This window comes from Puntigrus tetrazona, chromosome 25, assembly GCF_018831695.1.
Source record: "Puntigrus tetrazona isolate hp1 chromosome 25, ASM1883169v1, whole genome shotgun sequence".
Lineage (NCBI taxonomy): Eukaryota > Metazoa > Chordata > Actinopteri > Cypriniformes > Cyprinidae > Puntigrus > Puntigrus tetrazona.
In genome coordinates this window covers 6,310,727-6,330,715 of record NC_056723.1, presented here as the reverse complement: position 1 = coordinate 6,330,715, position 19,989 = coordinate 6,310,727, and the positions used below count along the sequence as shown (strand labels likewise).

General features: G+C 38.7%; 1 protein-coding gene across 5 annotated transcripts in view; it reads left to right on the top strand.

Moving 5' to 3' along the window:
• Nucleotides 1-19,989, top strand: part of det1 (DET1 partner of COP1 E3 ubiquitin ligase) — a 60,551-nt gene that overhangs the window by 14,284 nt on the left and 26,278 nt on the right. Inside the window, exons 7-11 of one of the 5 annotated variants that reach the window (XR_006248100.1) lie at nucleotides 4,920-4,979; nucleotides 14,451-14,583; nucleotides 15,773-15,956; nucleotides 16,084-16,181; nucleotides 16,793-16,931. The gene's annotated coding sequence lies outside the window, so the exon portion shown is untranslated. Of the gene's footprint in view, nucleotides 1-193; nucleotides 420-4,919; nucleotides 4,982-7,374; nucleotides 7,737-8,392; nucleotides 8,596-14,450; nucleotides 14,584-15,772; nucleotides 15,957-16,083; nucleotides 16,182-16,792; nucleotides 16,932-19,989 lie in introns of those variants that run through there. The other 4 variants (XR_006248103.1, XR_006248101.1, XR_006248102.1 and 1 more) reach the window with 4 other exon arrangements.

Below are 19,989 nucleotides of genomic sequence, written 5' to 3'. Positions count from 1 at the left end.
TTGTGAAAACAAATGCTTTACTCCTGGAGACGTTTCACGTATGGCGTTACTATCCATCTTTCTGATTACTGAACATACGCTTTTGCTTAATAGGACCTTCGCCAGCCTCTTAACAAAACAAGAGCTTGGTCCCTGTATATATGTTTAGTTATGTTTCTAAATAGGTTCTCCTGCTCTCCATTTCCATTTGCAGCCTTCTTCAAAACCCAAAACCTTTTCACCGAGATGTATTCTGCCTGATTAGCTTCTTCTGAAGTACCTCACATCCTTGCTACGCCCTTAATGCCGTCGGCAGCCATCGAAGACCTTGCTGCGCGGTGGAAATGATCATTCCTCCATTACCGAGGCACCACTATTTTTAACTGCTGAATGAAACCTCCTAACCTTTCCCTGTTCACACCACAGCACATGTCTGAAAGGTAACTGCCCCAATAAAGCGCCGCGACATGTGTCAGGTACGCTAACCGAGACCTGCGCTCCAAGAAATCAAGGTAATTTGATAGTTCTCTGTTAGAGTATGCAGAGTGAAGAGCACTTATAAAAGTGTTACCTTCATTGTTCCTGCTTTGAAAATGCACATAAGGTCATAGTTGGAGCTAATGAGCCCATATGAATTGGATGATATTATTTTTTTGAAATGCTGGAAACATGGTTAAGTGGGATAATAGCACAGACGGCTTCTGCTGTGTGCTTCCATTTTTATAGATGAACAACTAACTAAACAAATAAACAACAGTGGAGTCAAGCTAAGTCAACATGCCTGTAAAAATAGTTTTGGATATGCGAAACACTGGTTCAATTCTTCTTTCGTTTTCTATATACATAAAGTTTCAATTGAACTGGCATATATACACATTAGGTGAGGGTTGTGATGCTTAGTGTGATATATGTTTACTTATTTGTCTGCATGGGCTTCATTGCTATGTCATATTATATTTATATGTCACTCTGAATTAAATAATAAAGAGTGTGGACAGAGCCGAATGACATAAATTTACCAACATATACTCTGGCACAAAAATATGATTTATTTATTTATTTTTGCTGTTGCTAGTTTTGAAGCATGCAGAGGTACTTCTGTAGTAAGCTGTCTGTGTTTCTCTTGCGAGTTTTATTTACCCATCTCAAACAGCATCTTAAACCAAGAGGGGCTGTTTGGACAGATGAAATCCATCCCTGCATCATATTTTGGCTTTTTTATCCTCAAATGCTGGCACAATATTTGTACCTCATGTCTTGAACACTCTGTCAACATTTAATATCATCCATGCTAGCCTTTCCCTTCATATGACCAATATTGATTGAGAGTTGCAGTTCATTTTCTATGAGCACCTTGAGGGTCGATTGTTCAGAAATCCTGGAAGGAGATGGCAAACCCCTCAAAGACACTCAATAAAATGAAACTTTTGTCGAGGTAAAAAAAGCGGAACAAGCCTAAATATTGACGAAACATATTTGACTAGGGCTTGCTGTTCCTCGGATTTTGTCAAGCTGTATGGGAGCTTCAAGCCGGCTGTGAATTGCGAATGAAGGTCTGCACGCTAGTGCATGTCCAGGAAGCCCCATGGCTGTTGTAGTGAGTGTAGGACCGACTTAATTTCCTGCTCAGGTACCACACTTGGTGTCAACAATACAAAGAAAGAAAGAAAAGGATGCATGCAACAGTGAAGGAACAAAGACAAAAGTATGAGGGAAGAAAGGAAACCAGTGGGAAAATAGGAGGGAAAGAAAAAGCTGCACGGCAGAAGGAAGAAAAAAGACGGCATAGAGAAAAGGGGAAAGAAAGTTAGGAAGGCAAACAATAGTAAAGCAAAAAGAAGGGTGGAAGACCGTAAGGGGACAAAACTGCAAAAGACGGAAAAGGCAAGGAAAACTATCAAGACAAGGGAGTAAAGAAAAACTATAAGAAAGGGGAAGAAGGCACAAGGAAAGAAGAAAAAGTATGAAGGAAAGAAATAGTAAGGCAAAAAAGGAGGAGGAAAGACAGCAGAAAAAAGAAAAGACAATAGGAAGGAAGGAAAAAAGTAGAAAAGAAAAAGGAAGGAAGGTCAGAAGGAGGAAGAAATGTGAAGAAAATATAGATGAAGTAGAAAAGAGGAAGGAAATAAAATGAAGGAAGCCAGAAGGAGAAAAGAAAGACAAAGTATAAAAGACATAAAAGTTGCAAGTTTGGGGAAGAACATACAAAATAGGAAGGAAAGAAAAAATATAGAAGACGAGGTTTGAAGGAAGGAGGAAAGGAACCGAGGAATAATGTTTGGAAGGTAAACGAGGAAGATAATGTTGGAAGGGGAAGGAAGGAGGACAGACAGAATGTTGCAGGGAGGAAAAGAATGGAAATGAATAAAATGGGAGAAAACATAAGATGGAAGCAAGGGCTGTTGGTCCAGCTGGAAAAAGAGAGAGAGAGAAAACCAGCCTGTTTTCTGTTGTTTAGCTGGTTAACCTGTCCTCAAGCTAGTTTTTAGCTATTTTTTCTATCTGAACAGGCTTGAACCGTACCGTACCGCCATGTCTCGGCTAAGCAGGGAGATCAGTCAGGTGGTGTTTTTTTTGTAAAAGAAATATAAAGGTTACTGGATTTGATCTAATTACACATCGGATAATAATCTGCGTTCGCTTCGTCCCGCAAACCCGCAAAAACCCATTCGATGGCCACGGAGAAACCCACGGAGAACGACCGCACAACACGCACCCGAGACGAGCCTCCAAACACCCTCGCTGCATGTAGCTATCGGAACATAATCTAAAATTACGCGGCGAAGCTAACTCATTAGCATACTCATGCACTGGAGGGAAATGCGCTGATTATGTTTTACTTTACACTGATGACCGAGATGTATTCATCTGCTAGGACTACGTCTTTGTGTGTCTGCGTGTTCAGCCAGGGGAAAAGGGAGGGGGATGGATACGTAATAATCATCCTGCCTAGATTAAATGGAGGCCATTAGACAGATATTAGGGGAACAATTGGGTGTATTGGGCCAGGCTGTCCGCTAGCGCTCTTCACTACGATCAACGAGTGAGTCACGGCTCTGGCTAATGGTTTATCAGCCGTGTAGATATAGGACCGTAGCGCGGCTGCGGAGGGGAGCGCACCAGGAGGCCTGGCCGCGGATATTTTATCGGCCTACATGTCTCCGGCTTCTGTTCCCTTCTCTCCCAGCATTACCGGGAAAAAGTCATTACCGCTGTAATTATTTTCAAGAAGATGTACTCAGAGAACTCGCAAATATCAGCGAATTGCTTTCTTTGATAAATACTAGAACATGCAGGGGGGGTCATTTCGCCGCACAGCCGTGCTTTTTGTGGGCTTGTCATGTTATTTTCCAGGGTATGTCCATTTAGGAGTGGGATGCTTTACTGCGTTTGCGTCCACGCGTTAATTGGTCGTAATTAAGGACATGCAAGCGCCACAGAAAGGATGAGAGCGGTACGCATTGTGAGGTAGAGGCATGTTCGAAGGGGAACGTGTGGGCTGGTTCTGTCAGAGAGGCACAAGGCAAACAAAGCTGCTCGGTCATGTCTGAGAGCGCCATGAATAATCTCTGATTGAGCCCAATTATCACAGCAGACATATCTGACAGAAACAGAGGCGGAGGCAAAATGAGTAAGACCTATTAATATTTGGAAAAAAACGCGCGTGCGTGCGTGCGAAAAAAAAAACATCAGGTTCGCGCGAAAAGAAAACGGGCAAAACAATATGGTGCCTAAAGATCCAGAGGCGGAATTAGACCACCGTGTGTCAACACACAAAATGAAAGAAGGCACCTGTTTATAATAGTCACCTCCCTGGAAGAAGCTTATTTCTCCTGATGGGACCCCTACTGATGAGAGGGGACCCGACTAATCTTTATGTGACCTGTCCTTAGCCGCGGGGGACGCGCAGAACACAACGCGTGCCCGGCGGTACAATAGGCACATAGAGATTCGTATTGACAGTTTACGGTCGGGGGTATCGTTTTGCACCCCGGGATGGCATAATCACATTATGGATGAAAGTGAAGCGTTGTCTGTATTAATAGGCATCGAGTCAGGTGGGTTTTGCCCTGGTGAGCCCCTGCGCCGGAAAGAAAGGTGGAAAATATTAAGTCGGCATGGCTAGTGCAGTGCTGCCACCATGTGGCGAGCGCGCATGTGCGGACTTGCGCGGTTCTTCAAATTAAAGGCACGCCGGATGCGTTTAAAAAGAACGTGGAAATTAAATAACAAATGTTGTTTTTTCCCCCCAGAGCATATCAGAAGGCTTTCCATGGGTTTGTGAAGGTCCTGTCACTTTATGCTAGTCAGTCAGAACGCGTACATATTTCGTTGCAATGCTTTTCTCCGTTAAGGCCAGAGGAGGGCAGTATTTATCACAGTTGTTTCTCCTTAATGCAGAATGTCAAAAACACTTTATATTGGTAAGTTACTAGTGCCAGTATAAAAGCACTAGCACGTTTTCGGTCTGTAGGCCTTGCATTTCTTTTATTGTATTTTTCTTGAATATCTTTGACTCCACAGGGACGGTTATGATAGGGTATGACTGTTTAGTTATTGATTATGGTCAGACGACGTTATTATAGATTAAAGATTTAATTTAAAAATGACTAGTATTATTTTCACGTGAACGTCATTGCAGTCTCTGGGACCCAAACATCAAAAAAAGTAAATCAATCCCAACAGAAATAATGACTAACATATTATAATTAAATGTTCAACATATTAACATATTATTCAATTAAACGTGCAGCTGTATTTACAGTAAAAACACAGCAGAGGCAGGTCGTCTTGACCAAATAGGCTACAACTAGACAAATGCTTATGGGAAATGGCTAAAAAAGCAATCTCTTTCCGTCATATCCAATTAATGTTTATATAATTTGCCCACGTGAACCAGACTAATGATTCGGGTTATTGATTTCTCGCTCTACTTTTAGGGAAGCCTTCTCTTGAGGATGAGATCTGGGAGTGTATCCTCGGACACGGAACAGTGTGAGGTACTTGCAGCTAAAACGTGCTTTTTGAATGTATATCCTATTTATAAACCATATAGTGCTTTACAATGTTTTTTCTGTTGAAGTAACGCACTTGCATGATTGCAGCTCTGCTAAAAATAATAATAAAAATGCTAACTGTACACTGAAGTTGTATATATATATATATATATATATATATATATATATATATATATATATATATATATATATATATATATATATACAAAGCAGCTAATAATGTTAGCTTTTCATTATTCTGTGTGCAGCGTATTAAAATAAAGTGTGGGCCAATATTTATTATTTGCAAACACTTGCTTAAGACAGTTTATTCAGCATTAAATGCTTCATTGTGAATAATTACTCAGTTGACACAAGGTCTATTGGAAATGCGCTAGAAGGGAGCTACAATTACACATAAATAAATATTCCTGACAGTGCCTTACACAAAGGCTCTCAAGGTGCATTAACCGTAATCCCCACGGTTCCCACTGTTTGACCGTTTAATAAAACTCAATTGAATACAGTCGGTCGTGGAGCCTTTGTGCGGAGATCCGTTACACAGGCAACAAAAACCCGTAGGCTCAAGAGGTGTGGTGTCGGTCTAGGATGTGTTAAGCCGAAACAAAAAGAATTAAATTCCCATTCATTGACGTTACATAAGCGCTCCGTTGAACGTGTGTCTGGAGGCCCGTTTGAAGCTCGACAGTGACAGCGCCCCCGCGTGGATCGACAGCAGCCCTGCCCCGCTGTGTCTGAGGAAGCGAAGCGTGCTTTGAAGGCCGACATCAGGCTGTTTAGCGTTTTCTGAAGCTCGATCAAAGCAACAAAAAAAAAAAACCCGAAGCATTTACGCAAATCACACATCTTCAGCGAAACTGTGCTGCGATTTTATGCGACGGTTTAGCGTTTACGCAATCGGGTTAATTATTTACAAGCTCGAATATTGACTGCGCCTTTCCGCGTCTCACCGCTAGGTGGCAATAGTTAGCTTTCTAAGGGCTCGGGCCGCGTTTGAAGGTTTCGCCGTGACCACAGTAGAATAGAGAGTGACTCAGACTTGCTGAGATTTTACACGGCTGAGAGGAAAAAGAGAAACGTGTATTTCCTATCTGCGTGAGTAAGATTTAATGTACACTATTCATAATGTCTGAAATAATCATACACTGACATGTTAATGAATGTGAATGAAAATAAGGCTGTCCGTTCAAATAATTTGTGCAACCTTGTGCAAATTGACAGTTGAACTATTTTAAAGCTATATGTAAAATCATACGCAAAAGTACAGTTTAACCAAATGCTAAATGCTACAATAGCACTGTGATGTATTTAAGACATTAACATTCTTTTCAATGCAAACACATCTCTTTTTTGGGGCCATTATAGGTTATATTATATATATATATATATATATATATATATATATATATATATATATATATATATATATATATATATATATTTTTTTTTTTTTTTTTTTTTTTTTTTTTTTTTTTTCATTTTTCCTGTATTTTTCTTTTGCAGTTATCTGATTGGATAATTAATTTAGTTAAAGGAATAGTACACCAAAAATGGAAATTTGTTGATTATTTTCAATCCCAGGCCTTCCGAGATGTGCATGACTGAAGAGCTGAAGGATTTTGGAGGGAAACATTCCAGGATTTTTTTCCATATAGTGCAAAAACGGGGCTTTTATTTATGGTTAAAAATCCATACTTAGGCAGCTTCAAAGTAATCCACACAACCTCAGCCAACAAATAAGAATCTTCTTTAACCTTTGTAAAAAAATATATATTTTTTTTAGTGAAAACACTCCTTCATTTCATCAGTGCACCCTTATTTGACGGCTGAGGTTGTTTGGATTACACTGAAGCTAACTAAACATGGATTTTGAGCCAACAATAATGTCCCACGCCGAGCCCCATCAATTGCACTTAAGTAAAATATTGGAACGTTAATATGACTTTGTTAAAGAAATAAATCGTATACATTTTAAATGACCTTGTGCTGAGCATATAATGAAGAACTTTACATTTTTGGGTCAGCTATCCCTAAAATAATGCAAACCTTCTCAAACGCATTCTTAAATGAAGTCCCTCTTGAAGCGTAATTTTCACACCTGATATCTCCGTAGCTTGTTTTCTCATCGCAAAGCCCGATTTTCTGTGTTTTGTTTGGCTTGAACGTTTCACCAAGGTACTTAACAGTACAACCTAATGAACTAATCAGTCAAATTAGCCCTGATTAAAGTCCATGGTGTGATTAATGCAGCATTTGTGGGTGGTGTTAAGTGCTTGGTGTGTGCTCATATTTTGACACCGTCAAAATTGCAGGAAATTAACAGCATGGCATATTTATTTGCGTGTTCCTCTGTCCAAACAACTCCCCCTCTCTGCAGCGGTCTGGTCTGAAGCGTCGTGAATTCGAGGGGATGGAGATGTTGTCCAACCTATGGAAGGAAAACAGAGGGAGAGAATGAAAGAGAAAGGAGGGCATCGTGCTGCTCTCGAACTGACAATTCCAGCGACTCTGTCAGACAGCAGTTGACTGCTACTCTGCTATTCCTGTTAGAGGGCTGAACCCACTCTGCCTTGTTGGCACAGATATTTTTAGCCCTGGCGTTTGGCAGAGAGACCAGAACTAAGAGTGATGGGGCCACACAGGCCTCCAACTGCAAAAGGGCAGCAGTGGGATGAAGAGGGCGGAGGCGGGCAAGGTCACACGAGGCCACTGGAGACGAGAGACTGGAAGATGAGGTGATGCGATCTGGTGATTGAGTCTTGCGGTATCTGTCTTTGACAAACTGCATCTTATGCCCGCAAAAAGGCTAACGTGGTGTTTTCTTAAATATTCAATCATATTCAGATAAAACCACCGCAAATACGTACGGAAGGCCGTTGCTGCCATGGAATAAAAACTAAAAACGTAATCATCACTTTTTACCTCACATTTCTGAAATTAAAAAATAAATTATAAAAACGTAAACTCATAGTTTTGAGGAAATAAAGTCGGGATCAACTAGATATAAACTCAGAGTTGCGAAATATAAACTCTTCTGACTTACCTTCTCGTATTTTGGAGTTTATTTTTCACAGTTATAGTTATCTTAGTTTATATGTAGCTCATTTTGACTATTTCTTCAGAAGTTTACATTTGGGGTTTTTTTGCAACTGGCTTTGTAGCAACTTTTTTCATCTGAATTCTCAATGCTGAGAGAAGAACCTAAATTGTGACGTATAAAGTGACATCTCTAAGAAAAAAGTAAACTGCTAAGAGCTCTGACTCACCTTCTTGCACTTCAGTTTGATTCTTATTCTAATCATAAAATAAAAATGTAACTGTGACATTTTGTCTCACAATTCAGACTTTTTTCAGACTTCAGTTGCAAGTTTATTTTATTGTATTTTTACTCGTAGCTTTCCATGTTGTCGGACTAGGGAGATGAACCTGGTGGTGGTCACGTGGACATCTGGTCACTCAGTCGTAACTCTCAGAACTTTCTGAGTTCACCGGTTGTAATTAAGAGCTCAGGAGCACACGAGGGCTTTACCGTTGATAGTGTCGCCAATGTCTTGGAATTACGACATTGCATGAAGGCAGCATTAAACACAGGCAGGTGGGTTAATTTATATGTACGTTCAAATGTAGATTCATCTGTGTGCAATTCAGTTTTTCTGCAGACAAATGTCAAACACAGAGCAAGTTTGAGCATGAAACCAGATATTTTTAGTCTTTATAGCAACAAAGATTTACAAAACAGCTTCAAGTTCGCTTAATGACTTCTAATGAATCGTTCAAAATACAGTCTTTATATAGCGAGTCTGTAATGAACTAATTTATTAAATACACTAATTGTAGAAGCCAGTGGCTTTACTTAACTTTATTTAGTGCTTTTCGTTGCTCTGTTAAAACTAAACAAGGGATTTGTATTTTCCTTCCCTATTTTATTATTTTCCTAGTAAGATCGCTTTTACATATTTAACCGCTGTTTGCTATCACAGAACTGCCAAAACAGCCTAACCTCTTCACAGTGTACTGCCTCATTTTTCTCTCATAAAGCTTTTTGTTTTGCAGGCTCTTTGTGCCTGGATTGTATAATGGCTCCTCCTCAGTTACTGATAGACTTCTTTCCCGCCTTTTAGCTCTCTTCCCATCAGCCTCTCAGCAGGTCTCTTTCTTAGATCCACCTGTCTGTGTGCCGAGCTCTGCGGAAAGCACTAACGTATTCCCTTTGTTAGCCGTGCCTCCTACACAATTTGTCTCCGCATGGATGACCTTGACTGCTCCAATCCCAAAATAGACCCCGCACACAGGTGTTTTTTTTTTTTATCGCTTCCTCAAGACTGTATTATCACATGCAGGTTTTCTTTCTATAAATGGAAGATCTGAATCTTACGCTATCAACCCTCTCCTGCCAAGTCAAAGCAATCTGTCGTTTGGCATTCAGCTCTGCGGATTACTTGTTGCTATGTGAAAGTTTGTCGGAAGGGTTTGTTTGCAAAGTCGTCACATCTCTGCAATACATTTTCTGTCCGTTTAGTTTTTTACTATAAATACTGCATTTGTAGGCCTACAGTATATATTGAGAATGTAAACATTTAGTTGATATACGCCATGGCACAACAACAACAACAACAAAAGATGAGATATGAAGTCAAGAAGGATGTGCTAACAAGCTGATAACCAAGCAAAGCAGAAATCTTGATAGATAACATAAAATCAACAACAGATGTGCTAGCAATCTACAAACAGTGCCGAGCAAGACTGAAAAATCGCTAGCTAGCATGAAATAAACAACAGAAGTGCTTGCAAACTGCTGACAGAGCAAGGGGTCTAAAATACTTAGCTAATTATAACTATACAAGTGCTAGCAAGATGCTAACAGAAAATCTGATTGAAAGATACATGGCTAATAATCAACAGTAAGTGCTAGCAAGCCGCTAAGTAACTGAAAAAGAATAAATCAAGAGTAGATGTGCTAGCGAGCTGCTAACAGGACAGAATTGATCAAAACATGCTAACATATCAAATGAGCTATAGTATTAGCAAATTGCTAACTTAAAAACATTAGGTGACAGCTAGCTGACAGAGCAAATCTGTCAATGCAAAAATAAAAGCGCTAGGAAGCTATCCTTATGAAAATGAACTATGTTTTGTTTTTTTTTACAGTAAAAGTATTAATCGTATAGTTTTTTGGGTGGGTTGATTACCAGCTACCCATAGCTCTTACCAGTTAATCACTGTTTTACTACAAATACCATAGGAAACTGGTTAGAGTTGAACAAAACCATGGTTAATTTGTGGTTAGCATGGTTTAACTGCAATAATCACAGTTTTTTGGTTTTATTTGCAGTAAAACCATGGCTGATTTTCAGGTTAATTACAAGGAGCAACAGGTAGTGCAAAAATATTTAGCCTATTTTAGCGAGCAAAAATAAATGCATTTCTCTGAATACAAAAATTTGTTCAAGATGCACAAGGTGGATTTAGAGGGGACTTGGGTATGAGATGGACACCGCATGATATCTCCAGTAGACCTCGGGGTTGGAGCATCAGTCTCTAAAGACGCGGCTGGCTACTGCGCCACAGGCTCGCTCTCCTCATCCTCAAGAAATAACTTGCCTGCAGCCTGCTGTCGTGCCATCTCTTAGTGTGAATTGAGTCTATGTGTTGCCAGTGGTTATAGATGCTATCAGTCAAGCCTGTACCTGTGCTCTGACGCCGGCAGCCAATCTATATTCCTCTGGAATGTCGAGAGCATGTGTTAGCTGACAAACAAATAAAGCCAACATTCGGATTGATGGGGAGGAGACGAGAAAATGAGAATTTGAACGAAGTTTGACAATAATTCCCACGCTCTACGTATTAGCGGAAAGTTGGTTCTCACTTCTAAGGTCTGAGATGGAATTAAATATCTACCCCACTGAGTTTTTGTCACCGTTCCTCGGCAAAGCCGCAGCGATTTCACATCTCTCTGTGGCGGGTCTTTGATATTAATGCAGGTTTTTTTTTTTTGTGAGAGGAGGTATTTTTCTTCCGTTATTACTCAGAGCGGTACAGTCATAGAAATTCGATTGTCCCGAAATAAGGCTGTCCTTCACCGTGTTGACATTTCCAGGAGGCATCTTAAAATTGAGATCTTCATTTAGCAGCTGACCCAGACTCATTCACGCGCTTGTTAATCTGAGGCAAATGTTTCCATAAAAACATTCTGCTTAAAAGTCAATTGCTTAATCTGTAAATAGCGTTAATAACCCAACCTCTGACCTCAGTCAATTAGTCTCGGCGTTTAAAAGCCCTCTCACAGTCAGGTGTTGCTTTCACACAGAGATATTTCTGCTTTCTCTGATTTATGAATTCTAGTAGGTAAGTAACAGTAATTTTTTATAATGCTTAATTAAAGTGGCCATTAAATAACGACTCTCCTGCTGTATTTCTAATATTGGTGCATTTCGCTTTGAGAGGCAGACTTGGCAGAATATTAGTTTCTGTAGATGCTAAAGCGCAGTTCACTTCTTTTGTTTCTAATGTAGAGCCATAAAACATCTTTTTATGCTTGTGAATCCAGTAGGCTGTGTGAAGATAATCAAAGCACAGGCATTTTAATATTATTTATGGAAGCTCGTATTACCTTCTTGGTTCTCACCCTGGGTTAATTTGACGGTGGGAGCGTTTGTGTGTGAGTAAGTAGTTTCCATATGCTTCTCCAGATGATGGTAATGTTGTTGCCCTCTGCTGGTACAATAGATAATTAGCCCTGTCAAAATGACCTCTCAATGCTAGGAATAATTTATTTCTCAACAGGAGAAAACAACAATCGTGTTTCTACGAAAGGACTTTATACAAATGCTCTACCACTTCACGTTCTCCCTCCGTTTTTTTATCCGCCAGTAAAGCAGACTTGTAAGGTTCACTCCACCGCCCAACACATTTCTGAACTGGATGGCCCCTCGATACTTTGACTGTTGACAGATGTCTCATGTTTTGTTCGACATCTTTAACTTTGTGGCACACATGTCAGTGCGCACTTGGACAAAGGCTTCTCTTTGTAAATGACATCTGCGCAGGCCACAGAGGTGACCGTAGGCCAGGGGTTGAGTCCTGCAGGCATCTCCCTGCTGGTAATTTCAAACTGTGGCTCAGAGGTCCACGGCCTGCAGGACAGAACTGTCGCTTTCAGCCCTGACAGACCGTCTGCCATGTGTTTCTTTTCTTCCTTTGTGGATTACAAATCATATATGCTCTAACATGTATAACATCATTTATCACACAAAAAATGTAAATGTACTCACCCTCAGGTGGCATTCAGGGTGTAAATGAGTTTGTTTCTTCATCAGAACTGATTGGGAGCAATTTAGCTGTACATTACTTACTCCGCAGTAGATCCTCTGCAGTGAATGGGTGCCGTCAGAGTACAAACACCTCAATAATTCACTAGTAATCCACACTACTGCAGTCAATTAACATCTTGTAAAGCAAAAAGCTGTGTCTTCTTCCATCAATTTTGCTAAAATACAAGTCCTTTACCCACAGTGAAAAAGCAGTTTTGTCTAAGTCAGTAGAGAAATATGCATAGTCAATTTTTTTTTTCTTACGAGTTTATTTCAACCTGTTCTCATAGAAATATGTACCTCTGTGCACTTCTTTACGTGCCTTACTGCATATTTTGCCCCAGTTTCAAAGAGAAATGTACACTGAGTGGCGCTAAAATACAGGTTCAATACATGAACCCTGGCATGTTTTTATTACATTGATATTTGTCCAACCCTAAACCTACCCAATGTTAACAAATGCAAAACTGATATAAAACTGATATATTGATGCAACTGTGCTAACCCGTAGATATGAAGCTAGACATATGTGATGCTCAAAAGTAATGTTTTATTAGTCGAAATAAAAAAGAATAAAGGGTCTCAGAGGTCTCAGAGGTCTCAGGTGATATATATATATATATATATATATATATATATATATATATGCATACATATATATAATAGGGGTATCAATGATATATATATATATATATATATATATGTATATATGTGTGTGTGTAATATTTATCAGACAGTGTTTGTAATATTTCGGACAAAGTTTAACAGTGAAATCTTATAAATTATGCAAACTCTTAGCCCTCTGGACATGCTGACTACTTCAATAAACTCTTATTATATTCAGTGTACCTGAATAAATATTAAAATTCATAGCACAAATGCTTTGCATAGATAAATGATTACTAAGAACACAGAACAACACAGCAGAAATGCAGCATTCGGACGGGGGGAATCAGGGCACACCGGCAGGATGATGAAAAGGAAGCTTCCCACTGTGCTTATTGAAATGCATCACAATCATTTGACATGCAAGAAATCTCCAGGCGGATTTGCTGGCAGGGCTTCTGAGCTGCAACCTTTTCGAGATCTTCAAAAAGCTAAATTTTTGTTTTCCAGATTTCTGGAATCCAGTTAAGGGAAGTTTCTTACACGTATGGTCTTTTAAACATATTAATTTCCCACCCCCCAAAGCACGAGAAGCTATTCAGTTTGTGGCTTGTTCTCAGTTGTCATTGTTGTTGTGATTCATCTTTGCAGATTACAGACAGACAGTTCTAACATCCTCAGAGTTTGCGATACCTTATTTGCTCTTGTCACTGTCTGACATGTAGGAGGACATGCTACATGTAGAATATGTAGGAGGGATTTCGTCTAAAAAGGAGATTCTGAGCTGTTATTATACCGAAATGTTGTTCTATTTTAACCTCTGCTCAAGAGATTTTCTTTGCCTGATCATTTGTACTCAGCAGAGTGCCATGTCTTCAGTATAACTAGCTAGGCGTATATCTAGCGTTACATAACTTGCTCTTCAAAGGATCCTCAGCAGTGATTGGGTACCGTCAGAGTCACAATCCATAAGTACGACTCCAATCTATCGATTAACATTTTGTGAAGTGAAAAGCGTCGTGTTTGTAAGAAATAAATAGATTATTATTAAGACATTTTAACTTCAGACCGTTTATTCTGGAAAATCTATATTACTTTCTCCGGTGAAAGAGCTGTTTTCTCTGAATCATTCGAGAAATATGCAGAGATCAGATACCAGTGTAAAAGCCTGTTCACACCAAGAACGATAACTATAAAGGTAACGATGAGCTGGAGTTATGGGTTGTGGATTATTATGTTTTTATCAGCTGTTTGGACTGATTCTGATGGCACCCATTCACTGTGGAGAATCTGTTTGGTGAGCAAGTGATGCACTGCCAAATTTCTCTAGATATGTTCAGATGAAGAAACATCTACATCTTGGATATTGTGAATGCATTTTGTGTAATTTTGGGTAAATGTTTAATGCTTTTTGTTTGTAAATACTGTAATTTGTATTGGTAAGTTTTACTGTTAAGTTTATTGGTAAGATTCCTTTAACATTATACAAGACATCAAAGCTAAAAGACATTTCTTTCTCATTTTTATTTCATTTTAGGTGAAAAAAAAAACATGGACTATAATGAGCTTGATGTGAACAAGACCAGATGTGAGCAAGCCATATGTCTGGATAATCTGCATACAATGTTCAGCTGTTTGAAGACGTTTTGTGTCCAGCTTGATTCTAATTTGTAAGTACGAGACATTTACATGCAAGATCTATCATCCTCAACATTACAAGTGATGTATTAATCTGCTCCAAAGGCATTTTATTCTTAAGAAAAACCGGGAAGTGTTAACATTTTATTTCAGTGTTTGCATTTTTTTAGTATGTATGTCAAACTTTGATATAATTTTCCCAATATTATCTGCTTTATTTCAAATTATAAACCACACTTTATGACTTTCCACATTTACTTTTTATTCAAAACTGATCACATTGTTTTTACATGTTTCCAAAGCTTTCCGTATTTCTCCTTAATAAATCTGAAACTTTGGACCTTCTCCAGAGTGCAGCTACATAAATGTTTTGTCTCCTTCACTTCCCATCATTTTCAGATTGAATACTGAACTATACTCACACTGCCATAGCCCGGTCACTGTGACACAGCTCTCTTATTTTTTTCCTGCACAATATGATGTTTTTCCCCCTCCCTTGTTCTGAAGCATCCAGACCTGTAGGTTGAGGGGTTGCAATGTGTTTTTTCTTTTATTTTGGTGCTGTTCTGCTGAGCAGACAGACCCTAAAGAGAAATCCCATTTCAAATTAAATTTAAATGACCCCCCAAGCTCATAAACAGTGGGTCGCCTGACAGCCTAATTTATAATTCAGCACTGAGCTAGGGGCTCCTGGTTTGATGTTAAGGAAAGGCGGCCTGAGAACGAGTCTTTGCATCTGAGTCTGAAGAACGTGAAGACACCGTGTGTGTGTGTGTATATATATATATATATATATATATATATATATATATATATATATATATATATATATATATACACACACACACACATATATATATATATATATATATATATATATATATATATATATATATATATATATATATATATATATATATATGAGAGAGAGAAAGAGAGAGAGTACACAATAAAAACAGTAATCTCATAAAAATATAACTTTTTAATTAATTAATGTTAAGATATTTTATACAATGTCGTTTGTTTCTGTTATTGCGCAAACTGCAATATTTTTTCTTTTTAGATGATTAGAACCTTTTCACTTGCCTCAACTTTTTAAATGGTAGTGTATCACGTTGTCTGCAAAAATATTAAACAAAAGCTGTTATATATTTCCATTTTTTTGATGAACTTCTTTCATTGTGCATAATTTATGTTTTATTCCCATTTTCTGTTTTACAGAACCGAATTGTATAAGGCTTCAGGAGTTGGCTTTGTCTAAAATGAGATCTTCAATCCTCCCAGGATCCTTTTAACTGCTGGATTAATGTGTGGTATTAATATTATGGCCGAAGAGGGATGCATGTTGATGGTTTCAGCAGTAAAGTCAGCACAAATACGGATGATTGAAGGATGTGGAAAGACGGTGCGTGTTAGAGAGCCTCTGTGTGCATGTGTTTTAGGCGAGAAAGAAAACAGCAATTACATTACATTTGTTTATCCGCCAAAATTATGGAAAACAAAGCTCTGGATAACTTCCCAATTTCATTCAGAACCCCTGCGAGGAACCCCCTGCCATGCAGCCAAAACATGCTTTCCACCGACAACCAAATTAGCTTCAAGGGCAGATGCAGTGCAACTGTTTTTTGAGGTAAAGTCATTTGAATTGATACTCGCTTTGTCCTTAAGACAAAACTAGGTCATCTTGATGAAAATCAAACCTTTTAAAACGAAGCCTGGTTTTGCAGCTCTTTGCACACGTGCTTTGAAACAGTTTTTTCTAGTGATTAAGTAATCATGCTTTTGATTTTCGTTGATTTCAATTGATTTGATTGCATTGATACCAATTGTTACAACTATAGAGATGTTAGTGCTTGCAATATCCTAGTCTATTCATGCCTTATAGTCATATTTAGCAGATTACAGGTAATAAAGTTGGCATTTTGCGCCAAAACAAGCAATTCACACAGCTGAGATACGTTATAGTCTATAGTATAAATATATTACCCTAAGTATACTCTATATGTATGTGGATAAAGTTGGGCATTAAGAACTAAGGGCGATAATCTATAATGAACAAAAGGTCTTGGAGATTTGAAACAACATGAGGATGAGTAATTAACATCATTTTCATTTTTTGGTGAACTACTCCTCTAAAAAAAACAGAAGAAAGACAAAATGAAAGAATGAGAAAGAAAAGCCTAGATTATGCCTCTTTTTCTTTGCATATCTCTTCTGTAACTGCCGTCTTCCACCCAGCAGAAACCCACGGCTCCACTAAAACGAGCTTACTGGCCACACACACTGATGGAAAGCAACACTAAGATATCCGCTCTGCAGTGAGATGAGGGGCTGCCCGCTGTGCTGAAGATACATCCATGAGGCCTAGCGCTCTGTGCTGGTAAGCGAAGCAAACCATCAGGTCATCTTCCATTCTCTTCTTCCTCTGTGATTACAGAAAGTGCCAGAAGGCAGAATGTGAAACTCTACGACCTGTTTGATACATCTATATGTCAGTACAGTAATGCAGTGTTTATACAGAATTGGTTATCTAACGCTTTTGAGTGAATACAGTAATGTGATTTACTGACGTTCATGCGATCAGTAAAACGCATTAACATTTGACGAATCTTGCTTGCTGTTTATTTTTGTGGAATTTAAATATGAGATTTAAACAGGAAAGCCATACAGGTTCGAAACACCATGAGGGTTTGTAACTGGGGGTCTGTAGTAAGCAAATCCATCATTAAGGCATTTTAGCTTTAAACAGTCGCTTCAGGCGAAAATATATCCAATAATATCGCTTCCTCCAGTGAAAAGGCCCATAGCTCGTCCCCTCACATCAAAATCCACCCACATATTTGTTATTCTGTTTTACCTTTTAAACAGTGCTTGATCTATGCATTTTTCTCTGCTAAGTCAAGCTACTTTTTTTCTGGAGAAAGCTATATATGGATTGTGAACTCTGGAAGCAACAGCTTAAAAAATTAAAAACACCTAGATGATGAATTAGTTTCTCACGAACACGCATCTTTTGCTACTATTGGGCCATTGAAGGCTTGAATCTGATTGGCCACGAAAGTTAATTTTCATGGAAACACACAGCAAACTTAGTTCCAGGCAGCTCTTGACCACGTCACATGACCATATCACCTAAATGATTTCTATTATTTCTACAGCAAAATAACTAAAACGCACAACGACGCTGGCCAAGTAAATAAAAAGAGTAATCGATATGATAAAACGGCAGATCATTTCCATGTTTTTGCCACAAATTGTAATTTTATTGATGTACGGAAAGCACATACTTTATCTCTCCAGCTCCCTCTCCCTTAACAGCTAATGATGCTAGCGCTGCTTTGACGATCTTATCTGTAACCAGGGTAACAACGGTGCTGTTTGTGAAAAAAACGTACGTAAATTTTCAATTTTAATAATGCCAGAGAACACTTTTGAGAGATGCACAGACTCAAAGAAGCAATTCACATGCTATCTCTCTCACACTCTCTCATAACATGTTATTAACTGTGTTAGTCTGCTATTCCGCCACCTACTGGACTGGAGCTTGAAATGCTGTGCGATGCACAGGATTTTCGTCATATGGACTGCTTTTGTGCTATTGAGTTTTTGTTCTTTCTGGAGCTTGGCGGTGTATATGTAGTATATGTGGCTGTCTTAAGTGAACGTGTGTATATTCTCGAGTTAGAGAGAGCAACAGGAAAAGTGAAGAATGATAAAGAAAGAGCTCAAAAATCCCTCTATTAGAAGACAGCGCTCAGAGCATATGCTTCAGGGTGGAGGGGTAGATGAGAGAGAAAGAAAAAAGCGGCGGTAACGACAGATAAAGACGCCGTCACAGAGTGATGTGAGTCTTAGGGCAATGAAGACCAGATAAAAAGAACAACAGAATTAGAACCCCCTCCCCCTTGTCAGAATCGGCAGCGCTGCATCGCTTTGAAAACACACACATTATGGGGCATCACACATGATTAGCAAGCTCTTCCTTTGACTTTGACAACTGAATGCTTGACTGCTTGTCAAGAATGGGGAATTCTGAGGAGATTCTTCCTGTCTTTTCTCTCTCTCCTTTTCTTTCCTTTCCGTCTCAGACTTTGATGAGTTATCACACGTGTCAGAGACTGCACTCTGTGGATTGCCATGTTTGTCTTTGACTCATTGCTTGAATAAATAAACACTCGAGCTGTTGCGTGTGACTCTTTTGGAGTTACACAAACTTGAGGATATTGACAAGTCATCTTTCTTGAACTTAGAAGACTGCTCGCCGACTGGTGCTACGTTTTTGAGCACCAGGCACTTGTTGGGAGATAAATTGTTTATGTTTTGGTTTTATTTAGCAAACCGTGTGTATACACTACATGTTTACATGAAATACAAACTCTAATAATAAATGAGCTTTGGTGCTCATGCGGGTTTTGCAGGTTTGAGTCTGACCTGCAACGCGCAAAAGACTCTTCAACGCGGGCATCCTAGTGCTCTATTTTAGTTCTCAAATAAAAAGAGAACACACAAGGTGTGTTTGTTTTCCTCTGTGACCCATTATCTTTTAGTCTGAAGTGGTGTGTGATGTGGCATCAGGTCAGGCGAGCTGGGAGCCAAACGCGTGTGTGTTTGTGGGTGTCCATAGACTGCAGACAAACTTCACTCTACTAATTGACTCGGTGTCAGTGTGTGGTCAGGGCAAGGTCACCCTCCACTTCACTCTCATTCACAATTCACAAAGACTCGGGAGACTGGCACCAGCCGTGGCATTTTCAGTTAATACACCTTCAGGTTTAAAGCACACACATACAGATACAAAGTTAGCTGGCAAGGTCTGCTAAATGTTAGATTTTTTCTTAGAACTGTCAAAATAGGATTTTACAGTAGATTTGTCTCACACCGACTTAGAACCTTAAAGCAAGTTTTTGCAGCCTAGATAAAACAAAATAAGTATCTGTTATAAACACCAACAAACACAAACAATTTATATATACAATAATGCTCAAAATATGAAAAGGACAAATACACTTTTATTGAGCAAGGATGTGTTAAATCAAATCAAATCTGACAGTAAAAAGCATATAACATGATATAGATTTGTAAATAAATAACCTTAAATGTTATTCATCAAAGAATGATATAAAATCACAGTTTCCATTAAAATACTATTACCAACATGGAAAGTAATAAGAAAAGTTTCCTGCACTAAATCCTTTTTAAAATATATTTACATAAAAACTGTCATTTTAAATTCTAATAATATTTTACAATTTTACTGTATTGTCTTTTGAAAACTTTTAATTTTAACTTAAGATACTACTCTCCTTGCAAATCATTCTCCAAAGCCACTCCACCAGTGACACAATGAAATGCTGTTGAATGCAACACTGTCAGATTATCTCATATCTCATTACGCTACATAATATTCCATTAATAATTCCTTCTATTCCTGCTCGAGT